Source organism: Anneissia japonica, unplaced genomic scaffold, assembly GCF_011630105.1.
Source record: "Anneissia japonica isolate Jap-2015-1 unplaced genomic scaffold, ASM1163010v1 scaffold4988_len2956909_cov206, whole genome shotgun sequence".
Lineage (NCBI taxonomy): Eukaryota > Metazoa > Echinodermata > Crinoidea > Comatulida > Comatulidae > Anneissia > Anneissia japonica.
Window position 1 is genome coordinate 960,362 of NW_022696345.1, and position 6,685 is coordinate 967,046.

A 6,685-nucleotide genomic window follows, 5' to 3' on the forward strand; every position below is an offset into this window, starting at 1 on the left:
CCCCTACAATTCAAGACTTCTAGATACGCCACTGCAACGAAAACCTCAACGGCCCAGTTGGTTAAGGTCTGCATATACAGATTCCTCTTCTTTACTCTGTTTAAAATTTATATATATTGTATGATAAATAATAACAGTGCTCAAATAGCAGCATATTGTAAAAATCGTATCAAGCATGGCTCATCAACGAAAAGATCCTTATTTTAGTTGTATAAAAGATAGTCTCTTCCAGGAATCGAACCTGCAACTTCTCGGTATCGATTTATAACATCATGTGTGTGTGTGTGTAATAGGTCTATCTTAATATACGTTGATCTCTGCTTCACCTGTGTTTTTATTCGAACACTTTCATATCGGTGAGACTCAATAATAACTGGTGCGTTCACAAAAATATACCAAAATAGAATTGAAAAAAAAACCGATATGAATAACTGAGTTTAAATAAATTCACGTCTGCATTACGTATAGTATGTGATATGCACACCAACAATTACATAAGGTGTACTTAACTAAATTTAGGAATATACAACATCAGATACATACGGGACTTAACCTAACAACATTTTAATAATAATAGCCTAACATAAAATATAATCAACATTATTTTGTTTTCTTTTATTTAATTTCCAAAAACACATATAGAAACATAAATTCGCCGACGCAATATTACTTTTTTTTTGTAAAGTTGAATTGAAAATTATATTGAGGTTTTTTTTTGTTAAAATTTTTCTACAATGTAATGTACTTTATGATGTCTGTTATATAATTCATATTCTGCTATCTATATGTTAGCTTTTAAAATGTTTTTATGCCTTGTGATATTATATTGTGATGTTTATTTTTGCAATTTTTGCCTGTAAGTTGGAACAAAGGGTTCCTGTTGGACGATTGTTTAAAATAAATAAATTTGCCTATGTCTTTTATGTATTATAAATATTTATATGCTTGTAAATATTCTATGACATCCTGTTATTGGCAAGTAATTGCTGTTGGATGTGGTTTTTGAAATAAATAAATAAATAAGTATTATTATGAAATGAAAAAATATATTAATAAAAAATTATTATCATTATCATTAAATTATTATTCTAATTGGTAAGCTGTAGTTATGAATGAGGTGATTTTAAATGCGTAAATTTGACTAAAGTATAAACTAACAGATATAATATCGATCAATACCGGTCAATATATATAATATCGATCGCAGCAGAGATCAGAGTTTATCACATCTGATTTAATGTTCACACTTCTTCAGAAAACGCTTCACAATTACAGCATTTCTAGTGGAATTTAGCTCATAAGTTTAATTCACAATTTTATCTCGTTTAAACTTTAGAATTGCTTTTGAGTAATTTTCTCATGAAATCAAAACCTTCTGTACCGTATATTTTTTACAATTCTAATAACATTTATTATCATTATTATTATTCCTTACCTTTAGAGTTGGTTTATATTTTCATGGGAAAAACTGGAGGATTAAAAGATTAAAAGATTAGACAAGTTTAATATAATGGAACTTTCCGCTTAGCCCCACCCCTTTGGGCCCTGTTCTGATTGGTCAATTGGTAATTTTGATCAACACTCCAGAAAGGTCTATTCCATTGATTGTTTTAACAAATCGAACCTTTTCTCAATGATTACTGATATTCAATCGAACCAGTCCACCCATTCATAAAAATGATATACGATATTTATTTAGTATAATTTCTATTGCAGTTTTCCAGGTTGCCTTATTGTTTTAATACTTTAGTTCCAAAAAAGAAAATGAGCTTTTCCGAGGTGTCTTTTAATGACATTTAAGTCATTAAAAGTTGAGGTACCCCCTTTTGAAAACGATTAATGAATCGATGAACCCCAAAGAGAAAGGGGGGGGGGGATCCTCTCCCGGGAAAATTGTTATTCCTAGATGGCGGGAAATGAGCTTTCCTGGCTTCTGAAGTGTCTTTTAATGACTTAATTTCTTCAAAATTCAAGGTTTTCCACTCGTAAAAATTTTTTTTCCTCATTTTTATTACAGTAAATAGGCCTATTATGTGTGTATACATACATATAAAAAAACATTTGAGTAGTTGCATACATATTCTCTTTTCCATAAATCGATGAACCCCAAAAAGAAAGGGGTCCTCCCCCAGGAAAATTTTGATTCATACAGTAGATGGCGGCAAATGTGCTTTCCCAACTTCTAATTTTCCCATTGTAACAACAAAATTTCAGGTCACGGGTCCTGAAAAGGTAATTCTAGATTTTGTTTATTTTTATTTATTTATATATTTTTTTTGGGGGGGGGTCCCCCCCGATTTCCATTCTGTTTTCATAAGCGTCCCATTTTCATAAGCGCCTCGTTCGAATAAGCGCCCCTCAAAAAGTGCAAAAAATTAAACGCTCGGGCGCTTAATCGCGGGATTACGGTACTGTATATCGGCTTTGGGGGTGATTAGATTTTACTGTATCAGTGATACACCAACAGGCTTTTGTGGTGTATCGGTATGGCACCCAACTTGACTGTGGAAGCAGTGGCGGCTCCAGAAAAGCATACCTAAAGTGGCCTGGCACGAGACTATCTAACTCCGGCTTTGAACATAGGAAGATTGATTTTTGTTATACAATGCACACGATTTATTATGGGAAATCCATGCTAGGTTCTTCTAGGCCCTATCCTAGCCTAGGCCTAGACTAGGTTTAACAATATTATAATAATAGACTGATGCAGATTTATCTATCCAGGTTGACTATTATAAATATAAATTAAAACTTTATTCAAATTCAAATTCAAATAAACATTTATTTCTTTATAATCATAAGTACAATATAAACAATTTAAAGGATGAAAATAAACAATATTTGAAAAGGGCATCGTCGTCACAATCCCTATGACGAAATTTCCATCGTGTGTCATTGTGAACAAGACTACAGTGATAGTCGAAATCTTAAATCGTTCCTTTGTTTTCTGCTTTATCCAGAGATATAAAGTTTTAATTTATATTTATATTATAATAATAAATACAATATTAGTATAAAAATAAATGCAATATAATAATAAGAACAGGAAGAAGAAAGAAAAGGAAAGAAAATTGGAGCAGCTGAAATATTTACCGAATATTAACAATAATAATCATTTTGTAATTATTGCATTACGATGTAGGCACTAATCATCAGAGATCAAGGTGCTGGCAGCCAACATAGTTCATAAATTGGATCTTGGATTCGATGTCGTGTATCTGATGTTATTTAAATCTGTCCAACCATGAAGCCTTCGGGTCTAATTGTTATGACGCTCGCCTAGACAGTCAGAGGTCGCAGGTTCAAATCCCGTCAGAAGCATTTTATTACAAAATTTCATTATTTATAGGACAACATTCGTTGAGAGCTAGGCCTATGCTACACGATGTATTATCATCTCCCTTTATATTCGAACACTGTATTTAACCTATCTTTGATGATTTATATACAGTATTATATAATAACGTCATATATCATCATATAAGCCTAATACTCTTTCACTGTGAATCAATCTTTGTCTGCACTACACTTCTAACTGTCAGCTAGCAACAAATCATTCTAATACACGCAGCTAATGCACAAAGCAATACCGGTCACCGCTACGACCAGTAGTATGTATAAGGACATATTTTAATGCATTCAAAATTCATTACATTTATTTCATATTTCTCTTTTTTCATTAAGAGTCAAAATGAAGATTTCACTTTTATTTGTACTCGGCGTATTGCCGTGTGTCTTGAGCCAGAATTCCATGACACCGGAGTGTGAAAGGTTCCACGAACTAAGGGTGTACTTATCCGGCATTGACCATCGCGTTACAGTAGAAAGTAAGAGTTTATTTTTTTTTAAATTTAATGGAGTTATTTATTCTTCCCTTGCAATGCTATTGTAATATTCAGCCTGTTTGGTGAAAATAACAGAAACATCAGGCGTGTTATATAAGTCATTTATGTAACAAAGATAAAACCGAAAGGTCCACTGATTAATCGCAGATAAGATAGTATAATACATACTCCAATTATCGAAATGCACGCCATCGTGTCGGGATTCAAAATTTCGACATTAATTATATCATCATCAGGAAAGAAAAATTATCCATATTTGCAAGCTTATATGCACAAATATCAAAAGTGTTGACCAATCAAAACATTACCTCTAGTAGGTGACATAGCTATGAAAACCAAAGATCAAACATTTTTACCCTACTGATCGAAACTATACCTACAAGATGGGCTCACCCCTTCGACCAGTTTTAGCTAATAGTTTAATGACTGAACTAGAAGAGTCTATTGTTCCTAAATTTCAGGTATTATTAAGTTTTATACTCGTTTCGTTGACGACACACAGTGCAAGCTAAACCTAATGATTTTCATCACATTCTACGTCTAACGCTTTTCATAAACAGATTAATTTTAACTTTGAATCATTTGAAAACAGTGATATAGTACATTTTCTGGATTGTCCAATTTGACAACAGCGTAGGAAGCATAATATATATATATATGTATAAAAATACACATACAGGTCAATATATCCATTATGGTAGCTTTTCCTCATGGACCCATAAGGTTTCTTGGATTTGTAGTTTAGTTTCAAGAGCCCACAAACTGTGTACTCCCGATAAACTTCAAGCAGAAATTTGTAACATTAGAAAATTTATGTCATGGAATGGGTACCCTTTAAAAGTTGTTAACCATGTACTCAGTAAATTAAATGAACCTAAATGTATACGTATGCCTACTGATAAAAGCTTGATTAAGATCTGGATTAGATTAGATTGCATTATCTAGGAAAGGCAGGCGAATCCATTTTACGTAGATACTTAAACAAAGTAAAGAAACACTTAGTTAAAGAGGTAAAATTTATTTCCTTAATAACTAGACCCAAAGAACATTCTTAACGATCTGATAGTGTTAAAAATGATCATATACACAATTGTGAGGCATTCCAATAGGCCTATGTTTTAGGTTTAAAAGTTATAATTGAAAATGATAATGTAGCCTGTAATGTAAGTAATAAATTAGGTTTAATATTTTCTAATACTAACATTATTGGCAGTTCGCAAAATCGGCCATTACTATTGTTTAAAGAAGCGTTTGCTATAAGTAGGCTACACCCATTGCTTAACAATGAACTGAAAGCTTCAAAGGCGCTTTCTTTGTTTTTGTAGTTAGCTTTGATCAGTAGTCTGAGTATTGAATGCTTTGATCTTTAGTTTTTTCATAGCATGTCACAATACTAGGAGTAACGTTTTGATTGGTCAAACACTTTTGGTACTTGTGCATATAAGCTTGCAAATATGGATAATTTTTCATTCCTGATGATGACATAATTAATATAATGTCGAAATATTGAATCCCGACACGATGGCGTGCATTTCGCTACTTGGAGTATGTATTATACTATCTTAACAATGACAACAATTATATATTAGGTCTGAAACATTTTGGTGATTAGTTTTTGCTGTAACACGTTGGAATGTTTATCTGATAATTACCGCAACAAAACATTATAAATAAACTGTAAGCCTGCCATTTATAATATGATGATAAGATATGAGGAACAAGTCGTAGAACCCTCACACGCATGACGCATGAGTGCTATAATATTGTTCATTATGATGATGAGGATGACGATGACACTGATGATGATGATGACGGAATGATGATGACGACAACGACGATGATTATTTGACAATTATGCTGATTTTGATGAGGTCGCTGGTGGTAGAGGTAGTGGCGACGATGATAGTGATGTTGATAAAATATGTTTATGCTGCTTTGAGTACTATTGAGAAGTCAAATTTAATAAAGAAATACTAGGGAGAACCATGCCTGCTGATTGATGATTTATTTTATTTACACCTTCACAGTGGTGGCAGCCGAAGCTCGTGAAGCGGTTGTAGACGAAAACGAGGTTGAGGGTTAGTATGGGCGTTTTAGTTGTTTTGTAGAAGTAGGAGTTTCACCAGGATTTCCCCGACGGGGGGGGGGGGGGGGGGGGGGGGGGTGGTGCGATGCTCCCGACGAGCGCAAAGTGGGCGTGGTCCAGCGTTGCTTAAAATTTTTCGAAAGTGGTCCAGGGAGCGAAGATATCGTTAATTTTGACAATTTAGGGGTTTCAAAGACCATTTTGGTGATTATTATTTCAATTTTAGAGCCTACTAATATATACAAAATACATATAATTTTGTTTTCTCCCCGACGATTTGTGGTTTTTATCTCCGACGGGGTTACAGCTCTCCCCGACGGGGCCTGTCCCCGGCCCCCTGCTGGTGCCACACCGTGTGTATAAGGGTGGGATATGGAGAATAGTAATGTCAATAAGGATGGGTGTAGGCATACTTACTAACACATTACTGTAACACATTACTGTATCAAACCAGCCGTTTGTTCTTCGAAAATTAACTTTAAAAGTGATTTATACTTTCAAAAGTGAAATTAGTTGCTTCAAAATGAGCGTCACAGCTCAAAGCTGAAGTAGCTAAAATGCTTTTATAACTCTGAAAGAATGTCGAAGTCAATGAACCAAGTAAGTTGATTGTACTTTTGAGTGGAATTTTATTTTTTTAATCGTTTGTAATAATACTAATGACAATAATACGAATTATTTTAGTTATTGTTAAATATTATTATGGCAGTTATTGTTGTTAATAATAATAATAATAATAATAATAATAATAATA

At 33.3% G+C, this 6,685-nt stretch overlaps 1 long non-coding RNA gene across 1 annotated transcript in view; it reads left to right on the top strand.

Moving 5' to 3' along the window:
- Positions 1-5,979, top strand: part of LOC117101876 — a 6,826-nt gene extending 847 nt beyond the window's left edge. The window contains exons 2-3 of the long non-coding RNA XR_004444333.1: positions 3,685-3,827; positions 5,873-5,979. This is a non-coding gene — a long non-coding RNA (uncharacterized LOC117101876). The remainder of the gene's footprint in view (positions 1-3,684; positions 3,828-5,872) is intronic.
- Positions 5,980-6,685: the final 706 nt, after the last annotated feature.